At 35.6% G+C, this 18,069-nt stretch overlaps 1 protein-coding gene across 9 annotated transcripts in view; it reads left to right on the forward strand.

Annotated features, from left to right (window-relative positions):
* The window catches only part of PEAK1 (pseudopodium enriched atypical kinase 1), a 301,934-nt gene that overhangs the window by 153,935 nt on the left and 129,930 nt on the right, over positions 1-18,069 (forward strand). For 7 of the 9 annotated variants that reach the window (XM_064382874.1, XM_064382878.1, XM_064382868.1 and 4 more), the window contains one exon: positions 5,449-5,608. The gene's annotated coding sequence lies outside the window, so the exon portion shown is untranslated. Of the gene's footprint in view, positions 1-1,726; positions 1,802-5,448; positions 5,609-10,817; positions 17,602-18,069 lie in introns of those variants that run through there. The other 2 variants (XM_012457683.2, XM_012457684.2) reach the window with 2 other exon arrangements.

Raw genomic sequence — 18,069 nt, forward strand, 5'->3', positions numbered from 1 at the left:
TGTTTCTGTTTTCTTAGGGATCACAGTACCCCACTGCCTGTGTCTGAAAATAGTGCTTTCCAGTATTTTATGCTGTATGTCTAGTTGTTTATGGTGAAAGGATCATCCTGTAACTGTTCACTCCCTCATGGTCAGAAGCAGAAGTTGAATCATTCTAGAATGCGTTTTAATGCTAACACCTCTGCAAAATTCAGAAGCTCCCAAGAAATTGTTAACACTTAACCATTGACTTACTTTTTCTCAATATTGTTATAAATGAACTGTGTCTGCCATGGGAACTATTCTTTATTTTTCAATGCAGAGAGCCCATTACAAGCTCTAAATCAGAAACTGATCAGAAGAAAAGGATATATCATACTTAATAAATTTTATGAATCAAGAAAATGGATTTCTTGAGTATAAAAATTGTCTCTATTATGGGATAGTAATTTGAAATATAAAATTATTAACATTTCATTATAAATGTGAAGGAATAGCATTACCAGTATGTAAGGACTAAAATGAACCATTTAATCTAGTCTTTTAAAATATGAATTCTAAAATTTTAGAGACTAGCATGTTGAATGTAGATTGTGTTAGAAATTTGGCAAATATTGTCTGTAAAGGGCCAAATAGTGTATATTTTGGACTTTGTAGGCATTTTGTTCCTATAACAGCTACTTAACTCTGCCTTTATGGTAAAAAAAAAAAAAAAAAATCAGCCATAGACAATACATAAAAAAATGAGCTGGCTGTGTTCTGATAAAACTTTATTTAGGGACCATGAAATTTGAATTTCATCCAGTTTTTATGTCTCAAAATATTCTCCTTTTGATTTTTTTCAACTCTAAAAATGTAAAAACTATTTTTACCTAGCAAGCCATATATAAGCAGGTGGCAGGTTGGATTTGACCTGTGGGTAAGGCTTGAGAACCCCTACTTTATGATTAAAAAGCTCTTCAGTAGACTGTCAGATTCCTAGTAGACCATTGTATTTTCATTCTAAATGATGTTTTTACCTGAAATGATTCCCTACTGTTAAGTTAAATAGCAAATAAGAACACACAAAGTGTAGGGCTTTGAAGATTATATAGCGTCAAAGGTTTGAAAGATTTTATAGGGTCAGAATTCCTTCAGCCAATTGGGGAATTGAGGCTAGTGTCTAATTTGTCTTACTACCAAGCTTGCACATTTTATATTTTTCAGTCACGAAAGGCTAAATTCCTTCCTCCATATTTTTGTTTTATTATGCTTATCCTATTAATGTTCCCAAATTAGTACATAGTTCTTTATCCTGAATTTAGTCATTTTTGGATGGCATTGGCCTGGTACTCAAACAAAAAGTCCCTTCACCTTATATTTAACTTCATGCTGTCCCTACTTACAAGATTCTGGGTTTTCTTCTTCTTAGTTCACAGTCTTGAGACTATAGCCTCTTTTCTGCATTACCTGTGTTTCTATAATGTCTTTCATGTAACCTTATTAGCCAGTTAGAACACAAAATACATTTCAAAGCATATTTTCTTTATTCTACCTGATGGGGCTTAGTGTTCTGGTCGGTCTCCTGTTGGAATGCTCCAAATTTGTTTTCTAATATCTATCTGAAGCAGATACTATGCATCCTACTATTCTGTTTGGTGCTATATCCATAGCGTTAATTCAAGCCCTACTTCAGAACAATGACTATACAGTTCATATTCTATAATCATAAGTGTATATTCTTTTCTTCCTCCTTAAGATGTATAGTTGATGTTGTTCTTTACCAGTAGCCAAAATCCAGTACCATGGAAGTTCTGGAAGAAAGGGCGTAGGTTTAATTTAGGTGAGTGCTGCTATTGCATCATAAATGAGTGGTGGCATAGTTGCATATAGCTGCACATTTGGGGAATACTATTCTTGTTTGCATGTGTTTGTGATGCTTCCCAACGCATTGTAACATTGTCTAGAAATAAAACAGAAAGGCAACTTCTTTCTTTTCTAATGCAGGGAGAGAAGAACTTTTGTTTTCAAATATGAAATAAAAATAAGAATTGGTACTAGCAGAAGCTTTAAATAAATGGAAAGTCAGAACCCAAAGACAATTTCCTTTGTTAGAAAATAAGTTAATAATTTAAAATAATTGTTATTTTATTGTTGTTGTTACACAGGAATAATTAGTAAATAGGTTTAAAATCAGGCCAATTTTTAAATTTTGGGCATGATAGTGCTGTGATATTCAAGGTTATCTTCTCACAAATTGCTATTTTATTGTTTTAATAATTTAGAAACTTTTTTTAAAGAGCATTATATACTCCTTCCTATCTTATGACATGTGTGCCCTATATCTGGAAAACTCTACTCCTAAATCTTTACATGTCTGTCTCATTTTATTCCATTTCAACTTGACATCATCTCCCCAGAGAGTTTTAGTTTATATACTATCTAAAACAGCATCTTCACGTTCCCATTGTCTTTGTAACACTCAATTTTATTTTTTTCAGAGCATTTATCATCTCTGAAATTAGTTTATTATTTGTCCATCTTTCTGTACTAGCAAGTAAATTCTATGAGAGCAGAAAGTTTGCATTTCAATTGTTTCTCTATCTCTAGTACTTAGAACACTGCCTTTCACACAGTAGTTCCTAAGTACATAATTCATATGTGGTTGGTTGGAAGGATGAATAAATAAAAGTTTATCAGCCGGGCATGGTGGCTCACACCTGTAATTCTAGCACTTTTGAAGGCTGACGTGGGAGGATAGCTTGAGATCAGGAGTTCAGGACTAGCCTGGGCAACATAGTGAGACCTAGTTTCTACAAAAAATGTAAAAATTAGCAGAGCATGGTGGCATGTAACTGGAGTTTCAGCTACTCAAGAGGCTGAGGCAGGAGGATTGCATGAGCCTAGGAAGTCAAGGATGCAGTGAGCCGTGATTATGCCACTGCACTCCAGCCTGGATGACAGAGTGAGACCCTGCCTCCAAAATAAACAAACAAAATAATAAATACTCACTGCTCCTCATGTGGTTAGAAAATTTAAAAATTTTTAAAAATAAGAATAAAGAGAAAAGAGATTTTTAAAAAGAGCATATCCTCAATAACTTGTGAAATAATAAGCAGTCAAACTTGTGTATATTGGAATCCCCAAGAGGAAGAGAGAATATGGGACAGAATGATTTTTTTAAAAGAAATAAGTGCTAAAATTTTCCCATATTAGGTAAAAACATAACTCCCAGAATCAAGGTAATAAACTCCAATTATTAACTCCAATTTGTATAAATACAAAGAAAATCAAATCTAGACATATAATAGTCATGCTACTAAAGTCCAAAGATAGGCCAGGCACGGTGGCTCACACCCGTAATTCTAGCACTTCGGGAGACCAAGGCAGGTGGATCACCTGAGGTCAGGCATTTGAGACCAGCCTGGCCAACATGGCAAAACCCTGTCTCTACTAAAAATAGAAAAATTAGCCAGGCGTGGTGGCCGGCGCCTATAATCCCAACTACTCTGTGTAAGGTCTGTTCTCGCCGAGGATAAAACGAAGAAACTGAGGCCAGCACAAAAAAATCCAATGCGAAGGAATTTATTCAGGCTCCCGGGTGAGGTTCTGTGGTCAGACAGGAGGAGCCGGAGAAGTCACACAGACTCCTCTCAGACGTGGGGTTTTATAGGGAGTGAAACAGCTTGATTGGTTGTGGGAGAGCAGGACTGCTATTGGGTAAGTTACAAGCCTTGACCTAGGACTTGGCTTGTTGTTGGTTGGAATTACTCAGCTGCTATTGGTTGTTAAGACTTAGCTGCTATTTGTTGTTAAGACTCGGCTGCTATTGGTTGTTAAGACTCGGCTGCTATTGGTCAATAGGGCTTGACTGCTATTGGTTAACAAGAGGCTATGGTTACAGCACCTTGTTTGCATACTGGGCTCTTTAAGGGAGGGTCAGGCTGTGCGAGCATGGGAGAAGGGAACAAGCCTGAGCATGTCTGAGCTTGCCTGAGCTCGTCTGGGCTTGTCCGAGCTTTTGAAAAAGAAGTGGGGGGTGTGCGTCCAAGCTCCTGTTGAGGCAACCAGCCTTACACTCGGGAGGCTGAAACAGGAGAATTGCTTGAACTCAGAGGGTGAAGGGTGCAGTAAGCCAACATTATGCCACTTTAGCCTGGGCAAAAGAGCAAAACTCCATCTCAGAGAAATAAAAAATAAAGTCCAAAGATAAAGAGAAAAATCTTCAAAATACCCAGAAAACAAAAGAAGCATTAAATACAGGATAGCAGTAATATTAGTGACAGCTGACTTAGAATCGAAGACAAAAAATTATGGAATGATGTCATTAAAGAGTTGTAAGGAAAAAGAAAAAACCTTTAAGTCAAAATGCAATATCCAATGAAAATGTCATTCAAAAATGAAGGTAAAATAAGATAATTTCAGATTTTAAAAACTTAAATATTTATTATTAATAGACATACAGTATAAGAACTACTAGGAGTTTCTAAGCTGAAAGGCAGTAATACCAGATAGAAACTCAGTTCTACAAGAAGAAATGAATACCAGCAAGAATGATTAATACAAATGGATTTTCTATTTTTTTTCCTCTGTCACTTTCTTTAAAAGAAAGCTGACTTTTTAAAACAAAAGTTGAACGGTATCATTATGAGGCTTTGTAATATATGTAGAGGTATAATATATGATCACATTAGCAAAAGAGTATTATAATAAAGGGAATTACAGTCATCCTCAGTGCCTCAGGAGATTGGCTCCAGGACTATCCTCGATGCATACCAAAATTCACAGATGCTCAGATTCTTTATATAAAATGTAGTGTTTGCATGTAATCTATATACATCCTCTTATATATAGTATTTCAATGACTCTTTCAGTTATTTTCCTTGTGTTTGATGTCATAGTGAAAGAAATTAGGGATTGAGTCAGTTTTGAACATGCATTAAAATGGATGCCCAAGAATCAGAAATAGGTAGACATTTATTAATTTAATTTTGGATGATATTTTTAAAAAGCAAATTAAAAATGATACTGGAGTCTAAACTAAAACTGCAAAGTGGCTACTGAAATATTTACAGTTGGAGATACCTGTTTTCGATATTTTAGAGAAGTTATACCGAAGTTGAACATTGTGGCCCTTAGAATCATGTTTTTATAAAGTTCTAATTTAATGACTTGTCATTAAATTAATATTCATATGCTTCTAGTAGAATAAGTCTCTACAAAAACAATCAAATGAAGACTTAGAACATTTTAAGTGTATCAGTGTTCTTTCCGTTCTTGTAAGTTAACGGTTCTTTGGTATGCCATGGGGAGTTCTTGAGTGTGTGAGGTTCTCTGTGTGTCTCCACTTAAGTAAAGAAGATATTTTTTATTTATTAGATGAATTATAACTGTTGAATGAGGGTGATATTAGGAATATCTAAAAAATGATGTCCAGTATATTTGAAACTATATTTCTCTCTAGTTTTGCTTTATTTTTTTCTCTTACAGTAAACATTGCTATCTTCAGAAACTAAGGAATGAGAGGCAAAGAAGAAAGGACATTCATCTTGGAAAGACCCAGAGCACCTTGAAATTTGGAAGGAATGTTATGCTAGCTGCTAAAGCCACCTTTATCACCAGAATGAATGAAGTGCTTCAGATTTAAATGGTAACCAGAATTCTCCTAACATGTTACATTTTCACCAAGAGCTTTAGATAACTGGAAAGAATTTCTTTTTAAGTTTAAATGTCTAACTTAAATGCCAAACTATAGATAAAGCTGAAAATTTAATAACTTACTTAGCGTAATCAGGCTTTGGTCCTTAATGGATTGCTTTTCCCCTAGTTATAAACTTCTTAATTTATAAATGTAAGTTTATTTTAAGAAAGAATATGACAAATACTAGTATATTTGTAAGTCCATCCGATGCAGGGAAGATGAACCCCAAAGCTTGCCTGCCCAAAGCTTAGCCCACAAGGGATCTCAGCTTTGCATAGGCAAGAATTCAAGGGCAAGCCAGAGGTAGAAGCAAACAGTTTTATTGAACAGGCAGTGTTACCCTTCCAGTGGTGTCAGAGCTCTGTGATTGCTGCTGCAAAGCAGGGGTATTTTGTAGGCAGACAGTAGCAGCTCAGGGTAGCTTTGCAGTCATATTTATACCTACTTTTAACTGCATGCAGATTAATGGACGGTTTATGCAGAAATTTCTAGGGAAAGCGTAGTAATCATTGGGTCATTGCCACGGAAAGAGGCGGTAACTTCTAGGGTTGCCATTGCAACAGTAAATTCACATGGCATGATTGAAGGCTGCTGTCTCCCCTGACACCCCAATTTTAGCTAGTCCTCTATCTGGTCCCATGTCTGAGCCCCGCTTCTAGAGTCAAGTCCTGCCTCCTACTTCACATCCTTCAACAAATATTTTTTCGTTTCATAGAAATAAGCAACATAGGCAGTAGTTCCTATTCAATATACAAAGGTTTTTTAGTGTTATTTTTTTGAACTTTATTTCATGTTTTGTTTTCCTTACTTGACATCTGGTCTCTAGATATCTTATTTTAATATAATCTTTATTTTCTCTTTTGCCTCTCTTTCTCTCTACCTTTTAAAAATCATCTTGAAAGAATTGGGAGTTATAAAATGGACAAGAATCCAGAACAGGAGAGGGAAATTTTAAAGGATTATAAGATTTTTTCTTCTTGTAAAACTGAAAATACTATTTGATTTCAAGTGCAGTAGAAAGCAATTATATGAAAGCTTAAGATTCTTTATCATTCTTAAATCCTGTTGGTCTTAGGCCAGAATTATTCCAATGCATGTTTTGTAAAGATTCAAATATTTCCAGTTTTTTTAATGAAATCCTAGTGAACAATTATAACTCTTATTCATTGGATTTCTATTCATTTGATTTTGAGAGATAATCATTTGTTTGCTTGAATCACTATGTTTTGATTGTGAATGGGTATGATGGACTGAAACTAGTTCCTTGCTTTGAAATGCAGGAGATGTAAAAAGTCTATCAAATAGCATCATGAGCTAGTTCTAATGATTCTAAGGACTGCAGAACCTGTTTCATATTGATAAATGTAAGACAGGAGAAATTATATACCAAAGAATGAATGTTCTAATTATTCTTCCCTGTGCTAACATTAACCTTGATTAAAAATATCTTAACAGTGATTTCTTTAAAAAGTTATCTAATTGTGGGTTAAACCTCTACTTGCAGCATTATTGGAACTTTTTTGTGGCCTAGTCACTGGTAGCCATGTAGCCACATGTATCCTTTTAAAATATCCAATAAATTCTTTCTAGTCCTCAACTATTTAAAAAATTTAAAAGTTGAAGAAAGGAACTTTCAAAACACGGCAGAAATCAGAGTGCCGAGTGTTAACTTATGCAGGTGAGATAATACACTGAAAGTCACCAGATTTTCCTGCCTCTCTGATTGATTTAATTGTACCTATTTAATTATATTTGCTTCAGAGCCAGTTGCAGTGGCTCATGCCTGTAATCCCAGCACTTTGGGAGGCTGAGGTGGGTGGATCACTTAAGTTCAGGAGACCAGCATGGCCAACATGGCGAAACCCCGACTCTACTAAAAGTTAGCTGGGCATGGTAGCGAGCACCTGTAGTCCCAAGCTACTCGGGAGGCTGAGGCAGGAAAATCACTTGAACCTGGGAGGCAGAAGTTGCAGTGAGCCAAGGTTGTGCAATTGCACTCCATCCTGGGCTACAGAGCAAACTCCATCTCAAAAATAAATAAATAAATAAAATTATATCTGTTTCAATAATCTTTTCTTAATTAATTAATTAATTAATTAATTTTTTGTTTTGAGATAGTCTTACTCTGTCACCAGGCTGGAGTGCAGGGTCATGATCTTGGCTCTTGGCTCACTGCAACCTCCACCTCCTGGGTTCAAGCGATTCTTCTGCCTCAGCCTCCTGAGTAGCTGGGACTAGAGGTGCATGCCACCATGTCCAGCTAATTTTTTTTTTTTTTTTTTTTTTTTTTTTGTATTTTTAGTAGAGAGGAGGTTTCATTATGTTGGCCAGGATGATCTCGATATCTTGACCTTGTGATCCGCCTGCCTCGGCCTCCCAAAGTGCTGAGATTACAGGTGTGAACCACTGTGCTTGGCCTGCTTCAATAATCTTGTATAACCACAGTTTCATTACAGAAATGGAAACAAACAACATCGTTAAAATCTTCACTGCAGTACTTTCACCACACCTTATCACACTCCTATTTAAATCTATCTGTCAGTGGTGTTTGGTAATGTGGATAGGGTCATTGAAATCCACAGATAGTATGGCAAAGCTTTTCCAGTCATAAATTTCGACTTTTTTACTAACAGATTTGTTTTCAGGATTATAATATTATCAAGAAACAGATTTGATTAGAACTTCACCTCTCTACACTATAAAAGAACGGCACTGATTCTTCCACCTAGCCCAGTTCAGAAATTATAAAACACATCCAAGAGGTACATAGAAGACCATCTACATTTATATATTTTTCTGGCCCTAGCCAAGCTGATTGTCTCCAAAATTTAAAATCTACTGTGATTTTGAAGAGAGAATAGAATTGGATTTCTAATTGTGCAATTCACAGAATTTTTAATTTGCACACTAGAAATTTAGATTTTTTTTTGTTTTTGAGTTGCAGTTTGCTCTTGTTGCCCAGGCTGTAGTTCAGTGGCACCATCTCAACTCACTGCAACCTCCACCTCCCAGGTTCAAGCGATTCTCCTGCCTCAGCCTCCCGAGTAGCTGGGATTACAGGCATGTGCCACCATGCCTGACTAATTTTGTATTTTTAGTAGAGACGAGGTTTCACCATGTTGGCCAGGCTAGTCTTGAACTCCTGACCTTAGGCAATCCGCTCGCCTTGACCTCCCAAAGTGTTGGGATTACAGGCGTGAGCCACTGCGCTGCCCAAAATGATGAGTTTTTTCAACAAACGGTACAAGAACAGTTAGATATTCCTTTTTGAAAATTGTTTGAGACAGAGTCTTGCTCTGTTTCCCCGGCTAGAGTACAGTGTCATGATCATGAATCACTGCAACCTTGACCTCCTGGGCTCAGATGATCCTCCCACCTCAGCCTCCCAAGTACCCGGGATGGCAGGCATGTGCCATCATGCCCAGGTAATAGGCATTCATTTAAAACCAAAAACAAAAAGATACAAAAGATATTTGACCTGTACCTTGACATAGACCTTGGAAACAAATGAAAAAGATTATTAAGAGATTCACTTTGTAGAAGTAGAGGAAGAAATAAGACTGTCTTGAAGAGAATCGAAACATCAAAATGGTAGGGGGAATTATTAGAAGGCAGTTCAGCGTTTTGACTGAGAGGCATTATGAACTGTAAAAAATGTATATACATTATGAATAAATATTTTTTATTGCACTTGCTTATTAAGCACCCTACAATTCACAGAACATTGTGTTAGATTGGGAGGGTGTTATAAAGGTCCTTTGAGGCCAGACATGGTGGCTCACACCTAAGGCTGAGGCAGGTGGATCACTTGACGTCAGGTGTTTTGAAACTAGCCTGACCAACATGGTGAAGCTCTGTCTCTACTAAAAATACAAAAATTAGCTGGGTGTGGTGGTGCATGCCTGTAGTCCTAGCTACTTGGGAGGCTGAGGCACAAGAATTGCTTGAACCCAGGAGGTAGAGGCGGCAGTGAGCCAAGATTGTGCCACTGCACTCCAGCCTGGGTGACAGAGCGAAACTCCATCTCAAAAAAAAAAAAATTCCCTTGAGGAAATCATATAAGCAATAACAAAACAATAATAAATGCTATTATGACCAGGAGAGCCCAGAGGAGAGGGCAGTAAATACCTATACTTACCCTGGTTGGCTTCCCTAGCTAGCCCAATAAGCTCCAAGTGCAGAGGGAAGCTAAAGGATGGAGTATTCTGAGCATGGAAAAATGTTAATGTATCCACTGTCCCTTTGAGGACTTTGAGAAATTGTTGTTAATTTCATAGCTAAACTCCAATATGAGATCTCTTCCATCTGCTGCCACTTAAATCTGTAATAATTACCTCAGTCTCAAAGAATAGACAAAGTGAAAGAACCTGATGTGGTTTCTTTTCATCCTCTTTTTGCTGTCATTTAATCTACTTTAAAGTGGGATAGTCTTTTGCCTGTAGTTGCTAGCCATTCTGTACAGTCTCTATCATACAGAAAAGGTATCTTTTCAAAGACTACCAAACTCTGTGGGAATGAAAGATAATTCTGTTTTCATAAAGGAGTCTTCATCATATTCCACATGTGTGGAAAAGAGAAGTAGGAGTTGAATGTGATTTGCTTTGCCAACCATCTGTAGGTTTCTTTTTTTTTTTTTTTTTTTTTTTTTTGAGACGGAGTTTCACTCTTGTTTCCCAGGCTGGAGTGCAATGACGCAATCTCGGCTCACTGCAACCTCTGCCTCCCAGCTTCAAGAGATTCCACTGCCTCAGTCTCCTGAGTAGCTGGAATGACAGGCATGCGCCACCACGCCTGGCTAATTTTGTATTTTTAGTAGAAACGGGGTTTCTCTATGTTGATCAGGCTAGTCTCAAACTCCTGACCTCAGGTGATCCACCTGCCTTGACCTCCCAAAGTGCTGAGATTACAGGCGTGACCTCCGTGTGCAGCCCCTCTGTGGGGCGGGTGTTGAACAATGAGAACACATGGACACAGGGAGGGGAGCACTATACACTGGGGTCTGTTGGGGGGGAGAAGGGGGGACAGAGGGGAGGTGGGGAGTTGGGGAGGGATAGCATGGGGAGAAATGCCAGATATAGGTGAAGGGGAGGGAGGCAGCAAATCACACTGCTACGTATGCACCTATGCAACAACCTTGCATGTTTTTCATATGTACCCCAAAACCTAAAATGCAATAAAAAAAAAAAAAAGAAAAGAAAGTACTACTTTTATTTTCCCTCCGCCTTCTATCACATAGCAAGAGCGTTGGTGGAAATTGCTTTTCCATAAAAAGAACTGTGCCACCTACTCTTCAAATGCTACTGATTAAGAAAACCATTGATTGATTTTTCCTGGGGAATAAATTAGGCTTTCCCCTGAGAGTGGAGAGAAATAAATAATAGGATGTAAAGAATGAAGATGGCTGTGTGTTATGAGGAAAATGTGTATGCAGTTGCCATGGAAACAACATGTAGGCATTCAAAACAGAAGCTTATGAAATCTTTGTATTTGTCAAATATAAATCAGATATGAGTTGCATTCATTCTCATTCTTGGCTCAGATTTAGTCTGACATATATGGTTATGTAAAATATGCTTCTACTTTAGTATATTTGCTTAATATTTGCAAGAATCTAGCAATACACGAGCTGCCATATTTTAAAATCATATACTGGAAGCATAGAAATAAAACTAGGGAAAGCAGTTCTCAGCAAATAATTCCTAAAAGGTAGCAGCACAATCACATTGTGACTTTCATAATTAAACGAGGTAATTAATTTTTCTTAATTTAAACATATTTACAATGTTTGGCCTAGCTAATTGGTACAAGCTAATTATTTGTGAGTGATGTCAAATGCTGAATATGCATAGTTTGATAATTTATTCTTATTTAATATATGTGATTTCATTTCATGTGTAAGGCACAATATGCAGTGTTTCTGAATGGTTGTTATACTTTTCTGTTGGAAGACATCAGTTGACTCCAATTTCATGTGTTATAAGTGAAACATGATAGAAATCTAGAGAAAGCATATATGGATTTTGAGGATATGGAGAATTTGACAGAATTTTTCATAGCTTAAACTTCTTTCAGTAACTAATTCCAGATTTAATACAGAAAATGCAAACCATACCTGCAGCTACTGCCTTTTAATGGGCACACAAACTAAAAATAGGAAAATCTAAAAACAATTAGAATAAACCCCTTTCATGGAAAAGAAAGGGAAACCCTCTTAACTCCACTACCTTATCGTTTCATGCCACCTTTGTTAGTGATTGCATAGCCCATCAGTTTATTGTCCTGTGTATTTTCTCCTGTTAGCTTTTCTAAAAGGCATGCACTTTGAGCAGATAGCCTAGAGGCTTAATGTCTTATTAAAGCAGTAATTGTTTAAATAATGCAATAAATGATACAGTAATTTTATGAGACCAAATAGAGATTGGTGGGAAAAGGCTAAATGGAGAGGTTTTTCAGAGGAGTTAAGTTTTAAGTCAAAATTTAAAAGGCCTTACGAGAGGCATTTTAACAACACATATTATCAAAAGTTTAAAAAATATATACACATGCATAAATATACTTGTGTGTGTGTGCGCATACTGTTTGATCCAAAAATTGTACTTCTAACAATTTATCTTAATAAAGATGTATGCAAATATTGAATTAGGAGAATATTTAAACCCTGTTTGAAATAGAGAAATTTGGAACATATTGAAAATACTAGAATTCAACATCAAGTCCAGAGGAAGGGGTAACTAATTTTAGGATAAATCCAGAAATTGAGTGTGTAGCTATTTGAAATGATATTGTAGAAAAATATTTGTGATACATTGTTCAGTGAAAAACAAGCAGTAGTTTGATTGGAATTGTATTAAATCTACAGATTAGTTTGAAGAAAATTGACATCTTTACTATGTTGGGTCTTCCAGTTGAGGAACGTAGTCTATCTCTTCATTTATTTTGGTCTTTGATTTCTTTTATTAGCATTTTATAGTTCTCAGCATACTCCTCCTATACTTGCTTGTTTAGATTTATACCCAAGGATTTCTTTTAAATTTTATTTTATTTGGAGCTGATCTGAAAGTTATTTTTTTAAATTTTGGTTTCTATTAGTATATTGCTTGTATATAGAAATATAATTGATTTTTGTATGTTGACCATGTATCCTGCAATCTTCAAATCCTTATTAACTCTAAGAAATTTTTTGTAGATTCCTTGGGATTTTTCACATACATTGTCATGTCATATACAAATAGGTACAGTTTTATTTTTTCTTTTCCAATATGTATGCCCTTTTTTTTTCTTGTCTATTGCACTAAGGCTTTCAGGTTATATAGAAGAGGAATAATGATAGTATAGGCATTCTTGTCTTGCACCCTCTTCAGGAGGAAGCGGTCAGTCTCACTATTAAGTATGATGTTAGCCGTAGGTTTTTTGTAGGTGCCCTTTGATCATGTTGAAGTTCCCTTCTATTCCCAGTTTGCTGAGAGTTTTCATTATGAATGGCTGTTGGATTTGGTCAAATTTTGTCAAATTTTCTATATCAATTGATGTGATCATATGGACTTTATTTTTTGAGCTGGTAATATAGTGGTTTACATTTATTGATTTTTAAAAATATTTTGGATTTTCCTTATATCCCCAGGATGAACCCCACTTGGTTGTGATGCATTATTCTTTTTACATATAACAGGAACATTTTGTTGAGATGTTTGTTTTTATGTTTATGAGATATATTGGTGTATAGTTTTTATTGATTGATTTTTTTTTAGTACTGTTTTGCCTCTTTAAAAAAAATCTTTTTCTGCCAAACAAATTATCCCAAACATTTAGTCTGATCATGATAAAGCAGATCTCATAAAATGAATGAGAAGTATATCTTCCTCTTCTGCTTTCTGGAATAGATGGCTCAGAATTGTGATTTTAATTTGCATGTCACTGAAGAATAAATGAAATTGAACACTCTTCTATGTGCTTATTGGCCATAGAATTTGTTTTTGAGGATTAGTGTCAGACTTACCATGTTAAAATACATTGAATTCAGCCATAGTTGGGCCTGCTTAATGTTTAGTTTAGGTCTCTAAATAAAGGTGGTGTTGTCAATTTTACTATGACTACACTTGTGGATTTACTTTTATGATGAAGTTTTTAAAACTGAGCAGTATTCTGTAATGCATATGATCATTAATAATTTATGAACACAAACTTGTTTTGTTTGTTTGTTTTTGAGACAGAGTCTCATTCTGTTGCCCAGGCTTATGGCACCCTCAACCTCCTGGGCTCAAGCAGATCCTCCCACCTCACCCTCCCAGGTAACTGGGACTAAAGACACAAGCCACTACACCAGGCTTATTTATTTATTTTTTTTTGTAGGGACAGGGAATTCCTTTGTTGCCTAGGCTGGTCTTGAACTCCTGGGCTCAATTGATCCTCCTGCCTTGGCCTCTCAAAGTGCTGGGATTACAGGTGTCAGCCACCACACCCAGCCAAGCATAAACGTTTGTAAAGAAACAAGAGAAAATAATTTTTCTCTAATGTTGAAATGGTGAAGTATAATAGTTGTATTTGGAAAGAAATTAAAACTTTTATAAGAATTCAGTGAATATTACTTGTTAAGAAGTTATGTTTTGCCAAGTGGCATATGAATGTTTCTGAAAGACAGAGATGATAAAGATATGAACATTTACTTGTCACCAAATGGGCATTACTGTGTTTTGCTAGTGCTCTAAGCGTTCCTGAAAATGGAGCTGTCTCCAGCTGGTTGTAATTAGGTTTGGATTGTTTCCTGCATGGGAGACACTAAAGTGTCTTTAATTCCTGGGATCCACAGCTTTCTAGTTATTCTTATTTCCTGCAACTTAAAAGTGCTCATCTATTTTTCATAAAATATTTGAAAAAATATGAACAGAAACATACAATTAGGTTGCCATTATTATTGACTAATTTTACTCTCTCAAATTTGGAAATGTAGAATTGAGCAATCATGTGATAACCTCTAGAGAGTGGTTTTGAAAGATGCATTGAAAGAAGAATGTTAAAAGAGCCCTGGAGGTATGGTAATATGTGACAGGAACATTCTGTAAATCCCATAATCTTGCTCAGTTTGTAAATCTGGTAATAATTGTCAGCTCCTGTGACATGTGGAATTAAATTTTAGTCATTGTAAGATTTTGATATATGAAGGGATGTCCTGTTTTACTTGATCTTCCTTTATGTCATGTTTTTCATCTACTTACTTATAAATGGCCTTAGAAGAGCTAATATTTAATAAGCATTTGCTATTTGCCATGCATGATACTAATCTCTCTTATATTATCTCTAGTCCTCACCACAGTTTTGCAAACCCAATTTACAGCTGAAGAAACTAAGGCTCAAAAAGTTGTTTCTTGCCTAAAGTAACAGAACTTAGTAAGTGATGATTTGAACTCAAATTTGTCTGATCCCTAACCTGCAGTTTTTCTACTACTGTACCAATGTTTCTCACCCTTGTTCAATTAAATAGAATTTTGGGGGATACACTTTGATGTTTGAGCAGCTTCTCAGGACAGTAATGTGCATCTAGATTTAGAAACTACTGGATAAACACCCTGTGCTTACTATTATGAGATCATACTTCAGTAGAAGGGTAAGTATAGTAAAAAAGCACATTTTCCCTTAAAAGTTATGTGCAATATTGTCCATTTATCTCTGCCAAAACATATGTATTTGAAACTTCAGTACAAGATGGTACATTGAGAACATGCTGCAGCCTCCCTTTGCTACTACACATTCCTAAAAATAATCCTCCTCTCTCCCTCTAAAGAATATATAGTACCAATTAAATACAACTGTGATAGGAAACAGCGAAACATGCCAAAACCATGGAGAGCCCTTGATTGATGGCATCGGAATGCAGATAAGAACTATAATCTAAAATATGTGTAGGATTGGAATATTGCAAAAGGTATGAATGGCTATTTGAGGGATGCTTTATGTGTAGCCTTCTGGACAAGCACACATGTAAAACTACTTCTCCCTACCTTTACAGTTTTTTCTTGGTATCTGACATGCAAAAACAGACAATATGGGTGCTTTAAAAGCCAAGGAAGTACTCCCAGTGTTGTCAATATCCAGAAAGGATAGGAAACCCCCAGAACACTAACGATACATTTTAACTACCTAGGTGGCACATCTTTCACCCCCCACTCCATGCTGCCGTAATTACATAAATCAGTCACAGACTAACAGGATATCTCTAAAGTCCAAATAAAGATAGGGCCACAACGCAGAATTACAAAATATTTTAAGAAAACTAATATCACAAAGGAGAGGACCAAACATAAATGGACGAACTAACACCCAAGGGATCAGAGTTAATAAAGAAAGCAAAACAAGACTTTAGAATAAATATAATTACTATCCTCAGACACATGCAGATGACACTGCAGTCATCAAAAAAGAAAACTTTAGAGCTTTTTGAAGTTAAGAATTCAAAAGAAAGGACAAAGAATTAGGAAGAAATAAAGGTAAGTTGAGAAACACTGAGGATAGATAGAAAGAGTAGTAACCAGAAATAATCCTATAATTACCAATGCTGGATGCAAAAAAATAGTGGGATAGTATCTTTCAAAATTCTTTTCAAAAATAATTTTGTACTTCAGAGTTCAATACCTGCCTAAATTATAAAACTGATATTTTTTAGACATGTAATACTCATGTTAAGCATAATTACTATAAGAAAAGAAACAATATTCTAGTTTAAAAACATTAGGAAGAAAGAAAAATAGAACATAGAAAACTCAGTAAAGGTAACATATAGCAGGAAAAGAAAATATAGAAGCTATAAGAAAGCATGAGAAATAGAAATGCAATGTAGAATGGTTGCATTCACCTGTTAAAAGGTCGCCTCTCAAATCAGTTTGAAAAAAATGTTTGCTGTTTACAAGAAGCACATAAAACATAGACTAGAAGGTTGAGAAAAAGATTAATCAGGCAAATAAAAAGTAGAAGGCATAGCAATAGAATTAAAAGCAAAAAAAAATTTAATTAAAAGAAATAAAGAGCTATTTCATTATCATCTTAGTAAATTGATTTATAGATATGAATTCACTTAGCAATATAGCTTTGACATAAAGGGAAGAATCTAGCTAATACTATTTTTTTAAAAAGTGATATAAACCAAGATCATAGAGGGAGATTTTAGCATACATCTTTCAGAAGTTAACAGAACAAAGTAGAAAAAAAACAAACACATATAGAAGTTTGAATAGAGTAGTTAACAGGCTTAAGGTAATAGATATGTAGAGATAAGCATTCATTTCAGATATACAGGAAACATTCACAAAAATGGATCTAATATTAAAACACAAGAAAATGTAAACAAATGTTAAACAAAATTATACAAGCCATGCTCACATACCATAGAAGGTAAAAGTGGAGATTTAAAAAACAAAACAAAAAATTAAATTCTAGAAATAAAATAAAGTAAAAATGGGAAATAACAAACGTTTTAGAAATATATGATGCCAGGAGGCATACGTATGAAAACCTGTGGGATGGTGTCAAAATTTACTCAGAAGAAATTTATAGTTTTTAATGCATTTCTTAGAATATTAGAGAAATTTAAATTTTTAATCATTTTTATAACCTTTTGTACTTTATCTTGTAGAAATATTTTAGGATTTACAATCTTTTTTAGTGAAACATTTATCCAAAAGTAATTAATATTGTCAGTGTTACTTATTTGTTTCTTCTGTTTAATTCATGTAAAATTAAATCTCCTTACTAAAAAAACTTCATTTGTTGTATAAGACCACTTTAAAAAATATATATTTTCTAGCCAGGTGCAGCGGCTCACACCTGAGTAATTTATAAAGGAAAGAGATTTAATTGACTCACCATTCTGCATGGCTGGAAAGGCCTCAAGAAACTTACAATTATGGCAGAAGGCAAAGGGGAAGCAAAGCACTTTCTTCATAAGGCAGCAGGTAGGAGAAGTGCCAAGTGAAGGGAGAAGACCCCCTTATAAAAACCATCAGATCTCATGAGAACTCACTGACTATCATGAGAACAGCATAGGGGAAACTGCCCCCATGATCCTATTACTTCCCACTAGAACCCTCCTGTGATACGTGGGGATTATGGGAACTAAAATTTAAGATAAGATTTGGGTGATGACACAGCCAAACCATATCATTTCATCCCTGGGCCCTCCCAAATCTCATGTCCTTACATTTCAAAAGACAGTCATGCCCTTCCAACAGTCACCCAGTCTTAACTCATTCCAGCATTAACTCAAAAGCCCAAGGGAGTCTCATCTGAGACAAGGCAAGTTCCTTCCGTCTATGTGCCTGTAAAATAAAAAATAAGTTAGTTCCTTCCAAGATACAATGGAGGGAACAGGCATTGGGTAAGTGCACCCATTCCAAGTGGGAGAAATTGGCCAAAACAAAGGG

The sequence above is a fragment of the Aotus nancymaae genome, unplaced genomic scaffold (assembly GCF_030222135.1).
Source record: "Aotus nancymaae isolate 86718 unplaced genomic scaffold, 86718_ANA_hifiasm-v0.15.2.pri h1tg000003l, whole genome shotgun sequence".
In the NCBI taxonomy this organism is placed as follows: Eukaryota; Metazoa; Chordata; class Mammalia; order Primates; family Aotidae; genus Aotus; species Aotus nancymaae.